Below are 15,993 nucleotides of genomic sequence, written 5' to 3'. Positions count from 1 at the left end.
CAGGTGTTAAAGCCCCTCTTCTGGATAAATAAAACAAATTGTCACTACCTACAAAATTATGTATTTAAAGTGGTCTGATTATTATTTAAAATAGTGGTACCAATGCAAAATGTGACCAATATAGAAATATGAACTGAATTGCCAATGTTGAAATACAAGCATTTTAAGGATTTCTTTTAATTTGCAAAAATAATTGGACAAATTTAAAGTAGTTTGATGGAAAGGTAGAGGGAAACGTGTTAAAGATATTTTTGAGTGAGTTCTCACATAATGTTATAAAAAATAGAAAAAAGTTAGGCAGATCATTAATATTACAAAGAAAATTAAATGAAACATAATACTCTATCTTCTAGGTGTTCGTTGAACGAGTGAACAAGTGAATGAATGAATGCATATTTGGTTTTATTTATCAGGTAATAATAAAAGGTCAGTGAAAGAAAATTATGTGTTAAAAATTGTTCATATGGTTCACTGTCGACTAACCTTTCAATCAATACAATGTTTCAACCAATATAAACTATATTTTCATAGGAAATAAGAGATGGCAAGAAATTTTCTGACTAATTCAAATTGAAAACTACTCTTCAATGCAAAACAGTCTTATGCAGATTGTATGGCTGAGTTTCTGTGGAAGATTGAATTAACTTCATTTCACACACTTCTATGTCAAGAGAATTTTGTAATTGTAAGAATCACCAACATCTAAAATTAATAATGTTGAATTTTTGTATAAGAAAACATATATAACTATCATTAGTATTTGATAATGCAAAATAAAAAAATAAAGTATACTCAGAGTAATATTTTGTATATATTGGTCAAACTTTCAAATATTATTGGGGCTAAAATGTTAAGTTTTCTTTATTCTCCTCCTCAGAAATCTGTGTTCAGCCAACATATGTATAACTGGAGAGGTAAAGCTTTGGAAATGTCAAAAATTTTACATGATATTTATTGAGAAAAATCTTAAAAGTATTCAGTGTATTTTGTTCAATTTTACCAGATATTTATAAAATACCATGAATGATGATGAATAAAATCACCATTCCTATAATTTTGCAAATGATTTTAAACATTCATCCAAAATGTTTTCTGACCCACAGAATTTGCATTTCTTATATCTGTATTTCTCAGTGGCCCTCCAGTTAAGTTTATTATTTTATATTCTTAAAAGAAAGAAAACTTGTGTGGCTGAACAGTCCCCATAAGCAGGGGTTTCAGAGAAAGTCAAATTAAACAAAAATAGAGGTAATCAGTCATCACTACTGTGTGTATGATGATGCAAACTCCTCTACCACTAGAAGATGAGAAAGATGGCTTATACAGCCTTGGCTTCACAGGAGTGAGAGCTGTACTTACTGAAGGCCTACTGTGCACCAAGATAGGTTGAGCACTAAGCCCTCATTATCTCATTTACTCTTCACAAATGTATTGGTATTTTGAGATCAGTATTATCATTCCTCCGTACAGATGAGGAAAATGAAGTTGAAAGGTTAAGTTCTTAACACTTGAAAACAGTAGGAAAGGACATCTTTGATGCTGGTGAGGGAGAGATGAAGAGAGAAGAGAGAGAGAGAGAGAGAATAAAGTGAATTAAAAACTTTAACATAAACAACGTAGTTTCCTAGATATCACCAGAAACTTGTGGGATGGAAATTTTGACTGGAGTATGGCAGTGAAAAAGCCTAGCTTATCTAAAAGGAATAGAAAAATGGAAACAAGACATCAAATAGCAAGAAATTCTATACTTGTGTGGAACTCCATAAAAGTGATTATAAAAGAACATTGATAAACATTGAGTGGATTCACAAAAATGAAATAAATGGAATATTTCTTATAAAAATAGATGACAAATGGCCCAGCACATAAAAGGAAAAGTAACGTGGATGACTGTTTCCTAAAACGGATTACAAAGCTGATGTAGCGCCAAGACAGAGTAATTCTGAGGATTCACTAGAAGTCTTATTATGAAAAAGACAGCACCTGGTTAATAGTTATAATTCTCTTGGTGACAATTTAACCTCTCAGTAGGTTAGAATAGAGAACCTCTACTGGGCACTTAATTTTGACTAACAAGGATAGATTGGTATGAATTCACGGCATGGAAATGACTATCTTGTATTATCAGCAATGAAAATGTTCACTGGATATACTTACTGTCTTGGACTAAGGGAAAGCAGACTTCACCATTTAAATAAAAGATAACTTGTACTCCAGGGTAGGAAATTATAAAAGTTATAGCATCACATGAGTAAAGCTGCCATTACAAAAGATTCCAATGAGGCAGAAAAATGTAGTCCTTTAAACAGTCCAATATAAACGGAATGAGGAAAACATTCAGAGTAATTGTTCAAGTACCATACATACGTAAACAGTAAGACGATAGCTATGGATCAAAAATGAACAGAGATTAAGTTAATGCCTTTTAAATATCTCATTTATTGGGAAAATCAAAAGATTTTTTTTTGCTTCTGCATACTGCTAGGCAGATGATCTAATAACAACAACAACAATAATAATAAAGTAGTGTTACTTAAATCTGATTTTGTTTTGTTTTCCCTATTAAGGAGAAAGTTCTTCAAAGTGGAAATTATAGAACCAACATGGATAAGAGTTTTGGAACATACAGAGAAAATTATTTCCTTGCCATTTCAAATAAGTTTGAATCTTCACATTTACATATAGGTATTACTGATTTAAAAGTTAGCATATTTATAGACAAAATTTTAAGCAGAGTGTTTAATGAAGATGAAAAGATAAGCATTAGTAACTAACAGGTATACTAAAAACAAATAATACAAAAACATAAGTATTTTATTTTTCCTTTATTCACTTTATTTTCTTTCTCATTTAACAAGTATATATTAAGGACCATGTGCTAGGCAGTAATCTAACTGGTGTTGATATAATAATAATCAAAACTAGAAATAATGCCATAATATAATTTAATTCTAATTGAGTCATGCAGACAAAAACCAGAATAGACAAGTGATATAATACTATGCCAGATGATGATAAACACTACTGGGGAAAATAAATAGGGAAAAGTAGATAATGGTGCTTGGGCAGGAGTAGTGGCTAAAGTACAATTTTAAATAGGGTAGTCAGAGGAAGCTTCACTGTGAAAGTGATATTTCAGCAAAGACCTGAAGGAAGTGAGCATTCTAGGCTAAGAGAAGACCAGGTTTCAACAACTCATTGGGTATGCTTGTCATACTTAAAAGATAGTATGAGAACACTGTGCCTGGGAAAGAAGGTTTCAGAGACAGAATTATGGGAGATAAAGTCAGAGAAAAAATTTTGGAGCAAAATCATGTGGGATCATGCCAAACATTATAATGACTGGCTTCTGATGGAAACTATTGGATAACTTTAGCAGATGAGCAACATGATTCTTCTTAGATTTTACCAGGGTCATTCAGCTATTTCATTGTGAATAATTGCTAGGGGAGTGAAGATTGGAGTACGAAGGCCAATTAGTAGGTTGAAATGTTTCAGGCAAGAGAATGCAGTGACTTGCTCAGTGATAGTCTAATGGAAATGTTGAGATGTGGTGAGACTCTGGATTTATTTTGAAGGTAGGGCTGAGAAAATGTGCTTCATATTGGGTGTAAGGTATAAGACAAAGAAAGGAATCAGAGGTGATATATCAGTACTTTTTGCACAAGCAACTAGGAGGATGGATTTACTGATAACTGAAATACAGAATACTGTGGGAGGAACAGGAGAGGAGAGAAGGATTGGTTTAAATATTCTATTTGAGATGCCTGTTAAATATTGAAGTGGAGATATTGAGTTGGTAGTTGGAAATATGAATCTGAAGTTTGAGTAGAGGTGTGAAAAGAACAAATACTTTCAGGAATTATTAAAGTATAGAAAGAATCTGAAGCCATTAGCCTGGGTAATACCAACAGGGGTAGGTAGGGTGGATAAAATTTTCAGAGACTGAGCCCTAGTTCACTCTGATTGTAAGACTGGAAGTAGAAGGAACCATATATCCATTCTTTTTCAGATATTTTTCCCATAAAAATGAGACCATGATGAACTTCCAAGTTTCATAGGAAAAAATCAGAACAATGTGTGCCTATAAGGCAATTAAAGAAAGTGACTCAAAGAAGTGAGAGTGATCAACCCAGTCACATGTTGCTGAGTCAGGTAAGAAGAGGATAGAAAATTAAGTATTCCTTTAGTTACGTAGAGCTTGGTTGTTACCTTGACCAGAGACATTGTGGTGAAGTGGGTAGTTGGGGGCAAAAGATAGTAAAATGTGTGGGTATTTTATAGAGAGACATTTTATGATTCTTATAAATATCCTTATGGACAATAGTCAGTGCTATATGACAAATGTGCTTTAATTGCTAGTTAAACAACTATACCCCAAGAGTATTGATACTTGGACTAATTTCATTTTCGAGGGAGGGTTGTAGAGACTGGTTACAAGTCTTTGCGTTGTAGTCTGTTATATTCAACATTTCATAAAATGTGGACAAAATCATGGAAGGCATGTCTAACAGATAGGAGGAAAACACAAACCCAAGAGGACCAGGAATGGAGTGAATGGCACAATACCATGTGAAAAAAATTCAAAAATCATAAAAATGGGACAAAATTTGAAAGGTGAAATTCAGCACGAATAAATGTCAAAACATACATTTATCTTTAATTAACAGAGCCTTGTACACATAGATTGTTGAGGAGACAGAGCCTAATTCTAGTTTATCAGTAAGATGAAGGGTTTAGTAGATTACAAGCGCCATGGGACACAGTGATGTTAAGAAGCTGGTGAAAAGTTATGAAATATTAGGTTATTCTAAAGGAATTATACAGAATTAGAAAAATGGCATTATTTTAAGTTTTTAAAATTTTATTAATATATAATTTATATAACATTAAGGTGTAAACCATAATGATTTGATATTTGCATATATTGCAAAATGATCATCACAATAAGTCCATTTAACATTCATCACCATATGTAGATACAAATTTTTTTTTCATGATGAGTACTTTTATTATTTTTTAACATCTTTATTGGAGTATAATTGCTTTACATTGTTGTGTTAGTTGCTACTATATAACAAAGTGTATCAGCTATATGTATATGTATATCCCCATATCCCCTCCCTCTTGTGTCTCCCTCCCACCCTCCCTATCCCACCCCTCTAGGTGGACACAAAGCACTGAACTGATCTCCCTGTGCTATGCGGTTGCTTCCCACTAGCTATCTATTTGACATTTGGTAGTGTATTTATGTCAATGCCACTCTCTCACTTCGTCCCAGCTTACCCTTCCCCCTCTGCATGTCCTCACGTCCATTCTCTATGTCTATGTGTTTATTCCTGTCCTGCCCCTAGGTTCCTCAGAACCATTTTCTTTTTTTTTTTTTTTAGACTCCATATATATGTGTTAGCATATGATATTTGCTTTCTCTTTCTGACATACTTCACTCTGTATGACAGACTCCAGGTCCATCCACCTCACTACAAATAACTCAATTTCGTTTCTTTTTATGGCTGAGTAATATTCCATTGTATATATATGCCACATCTTCTTTATCCATTCATCTGTGAATGGACACTTAGGTTGCTTCCATGCCCTGGCTATTGTAAATAGAGCTGCAATGAACATTGTGGTTCATGACTCTTTTTGAATTATGGTTATCTCAGGGTATACACCCAGTAGTGGGATTGCTGGGTCATATGGTAGTTCTATTTTTACTTTTTTAAGGCACCTCCATACTGTTCTCCATAGTGACTATATCAATTTACATTCCCACCAACACTGCAAGAGAGTTCCCTCTTCTACACACCTCTCCAGCATTTATTGTTTGTACATTTTTTGATGATGGCCATTCTGACCAGTATGAGGTGATACATAATTGTAGTTTGGATTTTCATTTCTCTAATTATTAGTGATGTTGAGCATCCTTTCATGTGTTTTTTGGAAATCTGTATATCTTCTTTGGAGAAATGTCTGTTTAGGGCTTCTGCCCATTTTTTGGATTGGGTTGTTTGCTTTTTGATATTGAGCTGCTTGTATATTTTGGAGATTAATGCTTTGTCAGTTCTTCATTTGCAAATATTTTCTCCCATTCTGAGGGTTGTCTTTTGGTCTTGTTTATGGTTTCCTTTGCTGTGCAAAAGCTTTTCAGTTTCATTAGGTCCCATTTGTATATTTTTGTTTTTATTTCCATTTCTCTAGGAGGTGGGTCAAAAACGATCTTGTTGTGATTTATGTCACAGAGTTTTCTGCCTATGTTTTCCTCTAAGAGTTTTATAGTGTCTGGCCTTACCTTTAGGTCTTTAATACATTTTGAGTTTATTTTTGTGTATTGTGTTAGGGAGTGTTCTAATTTCATTCTTTTTCATGTAGCTGTCCAGTTTTTCCAGCACCACTTACTGTAGAGGCTGTCTTTTCTCCATTGTATACTCTTGCCTCCTTTATCAAAGATAAGGTGACCATATGTGTGTGCGTTTATCACTGGGCTTTCTATCCTGTTTCCATTGATCTATATTTCTGTTTCTGTGCCAGTACCATACTGTCTTGATTACTGTAGCTTTATAGTATAGTCTGAAGTCAGGAAGCCGGATTCCTCCAGCTCCGTTTTTCTCTCTCAAGATTGCTCTGGCTATTCAGGTTCTTTTGTGTTTCCATACAAATTGTGAAATTTTATTTCTAGTTCTGTGAAAAATGCCATTGGTAGATTGATAGGGATTGCACTGAATCTGTAGATTGCTTTGGGTAGTATAGTCATTTTCACAATGTTGATTCGGCCAATACAAGAACATGGTATATATTTCCATCTGTTTGTATCATCTTTAATTTATTTCATCAGTGTCATAGATTTCTGCATACAGGTCTTTTGTCTCCTTAGGTAGAATTATTCCTAGGTATTTTATTCTTTTTTGTTGCAATAGTAAATGGGAGTGTTTCCTTAATTTTTCTTTCAGACTTTTCATCATTAGTGTATAGGAATGCAAGCAATTTCTGTGCATTAATTTTGTATTCTGCTACTTTACCAAGTTCATTGATTAGTTCTAGTAGTTTTCTGGTAGCATCTTTAGGACTCTATGTATACTATCATGTGATCTGCAAACAGTGACAGTTTTACTTCCTCTTTTCCAATTTGGATTCCTTTTATTTCTTTTTCTTCTCTGATTGCTGTGACTAAAACTTCCAAAACTATGTTGAATAATAATGATGAGAGGGGGCAACTTTGTCTTGTTCCTCATCTTAGTAGAAATAGTTTCAGTGTTTCACCATTCAGAATGATGTTGGCTGTGGGTTTGTCATATATGGTCTTTATTATGTTGAGGTAAGTTCCCTCTATGCCTACTTTCTGAAGGGTTTTTATCATAAATAGGTGTTGAATGTTGTCAGAAGCTTTTTCTGCATCTATTGAGATGATCATATCGTTTCTATTCTTCAGTTTGTTAATATAGTTTATCACGTTGATTGATTTGTGTATATTGAAGAATCCTTGTATTCCTGTGATAAACCCCACTTGATCCTAGTGTACGATCCTTTTAATGTGCTGTTGGATTCTGTTTGCTAGTAGTTTGTTGAGGATTTTTGCATCTTTGTTCATCAGGGATATTGGCCTGTGGTTTTTTTTCTTTGTGACATCTTTGTCTGGTTTTCGTATCAGGGTGATGCTGGCTTTGTAGAATGAGTTTGGTAGTGTTCCTCCCTCTGCTATACTTTGGAAGAGTTTGATAAGAATAGGTGTTAGATCTTCTCTAAATGTTTGATAGAATTTGCCTGTGAAGCCATCTGGTCCTGGGCTTTTGTTTGTTGGAAGATTTTAATTCACAGTCTCAATTTCAGAGATTGGTCCATTTATATTTTCTATTTCTTCCTGGTTCAGTCTTGGAAGTTTGTGCTTTTCTAAGAATTTGTCCGTTTCTTCCAGGTTGTTGCTTTTATTAGCATACAGTTGCTTGTAGTAATCTCTCATGATCCTTTGTATTTCTGCAGTGTCAGTTGTTACTTCTCCTTTTTCATTTCTAATTCTATTGATTTGCGTCTTCTCCCTTTTTTTCTTGATGAGTCTGGCTAGTAGTTTTTCAATTTTGTTTCTCTTCTAAAAAAACCAGCTTTTAGTTTTATTCATCTTTGCTCTTGTTTCCTTCATTTCTTTTGCATTTATTTCTGATCTGATCTTTATGATTTCTTTCCTTCTGCTAATTTGGGTTTGTTTAATTCTTCTTTCTCTAATCGCTTTAGGCGCAAGTTTAGGTTGTTTATTTGAGATGTTTCTTGTTTCTTGAGGTAGCATTGTATTGTTATAAACTTCCCTCTTGGAACTGCTATTGCTGCATCCCATAGGTTTTGGATCGTCGTGTTTTCATTGTCATTTGTTCCTAGGTATTTTTGGATTTCCTTTTTGATTTCTTCAGTTATCTTGGTTATTTCATAATGTGTTGTTTAGCCTCCATGAGTTTGTATTTTTTTACAGATTTTTTCCTGTAATTGATATCTAGTCTCATAGCGTTGTGGTCGGAAAAGATACTTGATACAATTTCAATTTTCGTAAATTTACCAAGGCTTGATTTGTGACCCAAGATATGATCTATCCTGGAGAATCTTCCATGAGCACTTGAGAAGAAAGTGTATTCTGTAGTTTGGGGATGGAATGCCCTATAAATATCAATTAAGTCCCTCTTGTTTAATGTATCATTTAAATCTTTTGTTTCCTTATTTATTTTCATTTTGATGATATGTCCATTGGTGAAAGTGGGTTGTTGAGGTCCCCTACTATGATTGTGTTCCTAGCGATTTTCCCTTTTATGGCTGTTAGCAATTGCCTTATGTATTGAGGTGCTCCTATGTTGGGTGCAGAAATATTTACAATTGTTATATCTTCTTCTTGGATTGATCCCTTGATCATTTTGTAAGTGTCCTTCTTTTTCTCTTGTACTAGTCTTTATTTTAAAGTCTATTTTGTCTGATATGAGAATTGCTACTCCAGCTTTCTTTTGATTTCCATTTGCATGGAATATCTTTTTCCATCCCCTCATTTTCAGTCTGTACGTCCCTAGGTCTGAAGCGGGTCTCTTGTAGACAGCATATATACAGGTCTTGTTTTTGTATCGATTCAGCCAGTCTGTGTCTTTTGGTTGGAGCATTTAGTCCATTTACATTTAAGGTAATTATTGACATGTATGCTTCTATTACCATTTTCTTAATTGTTTTTTGTTTGTTATTGTAGGTCTTTTCCTTCTCTTGTTTATCCTGCCTAGAAAATTTCCTTTAGCATTTGTTGTAAAGCTGTTTTGGTGGTGCTGAATTCTCTTAGCTTTTTCTTGTCTGTAAAAGTTTTGATTTCTCTGTCAAATCTGAATGAGATCCTTGCTGGGTAGAGTAATCTTGGTTGTACGTTTTTCCCTTTCATCACTTTAAATATGTCCTGCCAGTCCCTTCTGGCTTGCAGAGTTTCTGCTGAAAGATCAGCTGTTAACCTTATGACGATTCCCTTGTATATTATTTGTTGCTTTTCCCTCACTGGTTTTAATAATTTTTATTTGTATGTAATTTTTGATAAATATGTGTCTTGGCATGTTTCTCCTTGAATATATCTTGTATGGGACTCTCTGCACTTCCTGGACTTGACTATTTCCTTTCCATGTTAGGGAATTTTCAATTGTAATCTCTTCAATTATTTTCTCAGACCCTTTCTTTTTCTCTTCTTCTTCCAGGAGCCCTATAATTCGAATGTTTGTGCATTTAATGTTGTCCCAGGGGTCTCTGAGACTGCAATTCATTTCATTCCTTTTTCTTTATTCTGCTTTGCGTAGTTATTTCCACTATTTTATCTTCCAGGTCACTTATCCATTCTTCTGCCTCAGTTATTCTGCTCTTGATTCATTCTAGAGAATTTTTATTGCATTTATTGTGTTGTTGATCATTGTGTGTTTGCTCTTTAGTTCTTCTAGGTTCTTGTTAAACTTTTCTTGTATTTTTTCTGTTTTATATCCAAGATTTGGGATCATCTTTACTATCATTTCTCTGAATTCTTTTTCAAGTAGACTGCCTGTTTCCTCTTCATTTGTTAGATCTAGTGGGTTTTTACCTTGCTCCTTCATCTACTGTGTGTTTCTCTGTCTTCTCATTTTCCTTAACTTACTATGTTTGGGGTCTCCTTTTTTCACGCTGCCAGTTCATAGTTCCCATTGTTTTTGGTGTCTGCCCCCAGTGGCTAAGGATTTTTCAGTGGGTTGTGTAGACTTCCTGGTGGAGGGGACTAGTGCCTGTGTTCTGGTGGATGAGGCTGGATCTTGTCTTTCTGGTGGGCAGGACTGTGTCCAGTCATGTGTTTTGGGGTGTCTGTGAACTTATTATGATTTTGAGCAACGTCTCTGCTAATGGGTGGGGTTCTGTTCCTGTCTTCCTAGTTGTTTGGCATAGTGTGTCTAGCACTGTAGCTTGCTGGTTGTTTAGTGGAGCTGGGTCTTTGCATTGAGATGGAGATCTCTGGGAGAGCTTTCAGCATTTGATATTATGTGGAGCCAGGAGGTCTCTGGTGGACCAATGTCCTGAACTCGGCTCTCCCACCTCAGAGGCACAGACCTGACCCCTGCCTGGAGCACCAAGACCCTGTCCGCTATCCAGCTTTGTAAAACATTCAGGTTCAGCTATTTTGCATTACATTTGACCCATCCATTCATTGCTGGTTTCTCATTAAATTCTGGGTGACAACCTTAGGCTTCTAAAAATGCATCTAAGCATCCACTGCATAGAAGTCTGATTTTCTCCTGTTGTAATTCACTTTCTAGTCCTTGCACAGTGGCTCTGTTAGGTCACTTTTTTGATGCTCAGCAAGGCTCCTCTCCACTCCAGTCAGTGGCTCATTCCCTGCCTTAAGTGGGAAGATCAGACAGAGGGGAAAGGTTTCTCACTGTGATTTTGTTTTTTATTTCCCTGATGATTAGTGATGCTGCAGATCTTACACACACATATTGGCTATCTGTATGACTTCTTTGCAAAAATGTCTATTCAGGACCTCTGCCCATTTGTTAATCAGAATTTTCTTTTGCTGTTGAGTTGTGTGAATTCTTTATATATATTGAATGTTAACACCTTATCAGATGTATGACTTGCAAATATTTTCTCCTATTCAGTAGATTGCCTTTTCATTTCATTGACGGTTTCCTTTGTTGTGCAGGAGCTTATTAGTTTGATGTAGTGCTGCTTGTTTATTTTTGCTTTTATTGCCTTAGCTTTTGGCGTCAAATCCAATATATCATTGTTGAGACCTAAGTCAAGGAGCTTACCACCTATGTTTTCTTCTAGAAGTTTTATGGTTTCAGATCTTACATTGAAGTCTAACCCATTTTGAGTTAATTTTTTTGTGTCGTGTAAGATAGCACTTCAGTTTATTCTTTAAGGGTATTTTTTTGAACTTGGGGAAAAAAAGACCACTTGTGGAAAACTATGTATTGTTTTAGGACACAATTATTTTTTTAAATATTTTTATTTATTTATTTGGTTGTGCCAGGTCTTAGTTGTGGCAGGCGGGCTCTTTAGTTGCAGCTCGCTGTCTCCTTAATTGTGGCGTGTGAGCTCTTAGTTGTGGCATGCATGTGGGATCTAGTTCTCTGACCAGGGATCAAACCTGGGCCGCCTGCATTGGGAGTGCCGAGTCTTAACCACTGCACCACCAGGGAAGTCCCTGTTCTGGGACACAATTTAAGAGAGTTATTCGTGAACTGAAGTGGATCCATAAGTGGCAGACGTGGCCAATTAAGAGACCAGATTAATTTTATTTTTTTACACTGATGAATCATATGAGTTCTATGAATTTACAAAAATTATTAACTGAATACAAGTTCAATTTTCAAATATTTTAGAGAAATATTAGGTTAAATAGTTTTATTTCTTTACTTTGGCATATCTCAGAATATTTGACAAGCAATATCCACTAGACATTTTCAGAAGAAGAATAGAATATATTGAATTTCCAAAAGTAATGATAACAGAAATATATATATCATTTGCCTGTGCACCATCTCATGGAATTAATGTTTTGTAGAACAGACTCTGGGAATTGCCATGTGAAAAATGAAACCAATGTGTGCATTCCAAAGAAAAGAACACTTGCTGAGGAAAGAAATAGATGGGAATAACTTTCTAACTTTAAATATCTGAAAGGTTGCACAGAGCTGTGTACTGTGGAAGATCATATTCATTCTCTTTAGGGCAGAAAGAGTAAATACTACAAAAAGGTAGGTGTTGACTCAACATGAAGAATAACTTGACAATTTGAGTTATTCATATTAAGTTGTAAAATCTGCATCCTGAAACATTTAAGAACTTTTTCACATTTGGATGAGCAAAAAGCTTAGTGACTTTCAGAATACTTTTCCCGGAATTTTGCTTGTGATCAATGATATATCCAGTTATTCTCTCGGGTAATTTCCAAATTTCAGATGGTTGATTCATAGGGCTTAGTTTTGGATTAACATTTTTCTTCTGATCATCATTTTTCTCCTGATATATTACTGCTATAGAGAACATTCTGAGCCATCCTCTTACTTCCCCCAAATTAGTCAGTGTGGGCTCAAACATTTCATTTTTTATTTCACTTAAGCAAAGGAGACTTTGAAAGAAAATGAAATAGCAAGAAGTCTAATTATATATTGAATTCTAAAATAGATTATTTTTTTTAATTGCCACTGTGATGAATTATATTTTCAGCTGTTTCTTTCCACTTACACAATTATTTATTTAACAGTTGATTTTCAGCGTTAAACCTCTTTTATGCCTATTGCTTGGTATTTATGGGATAATTCTTTTTATGCGATTACTCTTTCACACTTGACTCATAGAGGCAAGTTTTTGTATGTGTCTTAAATTATAAATGCTTAATTAAAAACTGAAAATGTTTTAAGAAAGACTGTAAAATCTTTACACACACACACACACACACACACACACACACACCCCTATCTATATATTTTTCTTAGAGGTTAAGAATGAGCCTAGCCTCTCTGGATTCAAGGGATAGTTAGACAAATGCTTTGTATGAAGAACTGTAAATTTGAAAAACTTCATCTACTTTTTCATTCCCTGCCATATTCAGCAAGAAAAATTAGAGTGAGTTATAAAAAAACTATATTTCAATATTTCCTTTGAGTTCACTTTTATATATGATATAAAATATAGAAAAGAATTAGAATATAGGGAATAGTTTGGAAAGTTGAAAGTTCCCAGTTCCCAGGATTTTTTCCTTAGGCAGACGTTTCACGAAATGATCCCCTGAAATTTCTATTTCATTCACAGAAAGTGGATTTGACAATGCTCCTTTTATTCAGTTTTTGCCAGACTTAATGGAATCTCCCTGTTTTCTCTGAATAGAAATATATTCAAAGAAACTAGTCCTGTACAGCTTTCCCATTAAATGGACTATTTAATCAGTAACATTACTCAGGATCATATTTCCAGCTCCGGCCGTCTCCTTAGTGCATGAAGTTTTTGGTTCCTTACAAAGTTCCCAATGATGGCAGCAACACAGCTTCTAAATTTTACCATAATACTTTCAAGCTGATCTAGAAACTTGATGTGTTTCAAGCATTTGGAACAATATTTGGAGATACTGGAGATGGCTCTCCCGCTTAGAGTACCACTTGGTATCCCAGTGTTCTAAATGTCAATGAATGAAATGTCCAGTGCCCTCCCCGGGCTGTATGGAGAGTTCACTGCCTTTTTATTAGTGAAATGACATTGCTGATCGTCTCAAACCAGTAGCATATTTTTCAGTTTTCCTTAAAAATTTCCCCATGTGTTTTCAGAAAGGTGGTTGAACATTCTGAAGAAAAATATGTAAATATCAGATCCAGAGAATCCAAATCTCACACATCAGTGTACGTAGCTAATGGACCTAGGAGCAAAACTGAGCTAGTGCTTATCTCTGGCCCAGCAGGGCTCAGGAGGAATTTTAATTTTGATTCTTTAAATGAATGGACTCCTGAAAAGAAATGTGCTCTCATTGGAAAATCGAGTATTAAAAAGAAAGCACATGACCACTTCCATACAGTCGTCAGGCAAACAGTTGACTACCCTTTGTGTCTCAGACTGAAACTACTTCAGTAAGATGGAAGTTTCCTCCTAAAATATGTTTTCCTGCCAATAAACCTGGGTCTAGAGGATTTTCAAAGGTTATCGTTTCATTCCAGCAAAAACATTATCCACTTCTATTAGGCAGACATTTGAAGGTGATTGCTGTATTGCTTTGGATTAAGCTATGTTAAAATGGATGCCTTGGCGGAATCGGTAGGTTTAGAATAAGCCAATAATTAGAGAGATAAGCTAAAGGATCTTTTTTCATTTTATGCAGCCATGTATCAGAGGGAGACCTCCCAATCCCTTTCTTAAATCCTTTCCCAAAGTCACTGCTTCCTTTTGCTCCTCACCCCCTTTGTTAAATAGGGAGAGCAAGACCTTCTTGACAAAAAGATAAATCAGGCAAATTGGAAATCTACAAAATACGTGTGTGTGTGTGTGTGTGTGTGTACATATGAGTGTATATGTGTGTGTGCATTCTTAAAAATAGACTCTTCACTGTTTAGTTATAGATCTTGATCTTTGTTCAAAATAATGTTTTTCAAAACATATCCACATATTGAAACAATCAACTTCAAGAAAGGTTTCTTTGCCACCATGCGAAATTGTCTATTCGTCCTATTTGTGAGAGATTATAAAATAGTTGATAATGTAAAATGGTTATGTAGCTATTTAAAACAAATTCTCACTTTAATTCTATTTAAAGTATTTACTTTGTAATTAAAGTAGATAATAATCTGACAATATCATACACAATCCAATAATTTTATTTTGTATCCTCTGTACAAAACTTTTTTTTATTATACTGTGGCTAAGTAAATTGCACTATTGTACATGCAAAGCAGCTTTTTTAGTTTTTCAATAAATTACTTGGACTGTAGTTCAATGCAATAATATTATTTTCAATAAAAAGCTTAATGGTATAAGAGTGTTAGTCATGTATTTCTAACAAAAAGCATACCAAAATATAAGAACAAAATCAAAAGCAAAATGATATGGAAATATGCTGTATTTTACACTGCTGAATTTAACATTTTATTTATTATTGTATATATTTATATTATATATTTAAAAGCTGGGATTTCTTAGGCTATTTCTTAAAATTTTAGTGTTATAAAATAAAGCTGTTTCCTCAAGCTGAAAATAAATACGACTTTAAAAGTTCTATAGGTGTATTCTTTGTTGAAACCTATTATGTGTATATTGTGTGAAGCCCTGTTTCTGTTTGTTTACTTAAAAAAAACTGTGATCTAGTAGCTTGTAATGCTTTAACAAAGCTCTATAAATACTGTCTAGAATATATCCTCTAACTGATAATGTAATATAGACATGGTGGCATTCTGCCTACTATAATAATTTTAATGTAAACTTGGAAAAATACCTTAATTAATAACCCCAATAAGCTGTTATTCTCAGAAGGACTCAACTCACTAGGAACTCTCTTTAATGAAGCATGACCAATGGTGTGGGAATACGGCTTGAGACTCCACTTAACTGTCACTCCTCACTTTATTTTGTCTCTGCCTTTCCCAAGACAACAATACAGAGCCCTTATCTCCTAGACCTTAGTATGATTTATTCTGTGCAGAAACTCAGACCAGGTGTTCCTAGAAATGACCACAAGATGCTCTCTCTTTCTTGAATCACGCTGATCCTTACTCTTACCTGTACCCTCTAACAAGCTTTAGCCAAGTCCGAAAGCTCCTTGCTTCTGCACTTTAATTGGATGCCCTGTCACTACCTGTGTGTTAATGGAACAGGACTCTGCTTTGCACTATAACCCAGTGGTCGAGTCCGAGCTTTCAATGGAGAAATGTTTCAGCTGCCAATCACCTGCCTCCCCAGACTTCTACCTTAGATTCTCTATTACTATGTTGGATTCTTTTTCAGAATCCTCCTGAGGAATCAAGAAGTACCTTGCACACAACACAC

The sequence above is a fragment of the Stenella coeruleoalba genome (assembly GCF_951394435.1).
Source record: "Stenella coeruleoalba genome assembly, chromosome: 9".
Classification (NCBI taxonomy): domain Eukaryota; kingdom Metazoa; phylum Chordata; class Mammalia; order Artiodactyla; family Delphinidae; genus Stenella; species Stenella coeruleoalba.
This window is presented reverse-complemented; position numbering follows the sequence as displayed.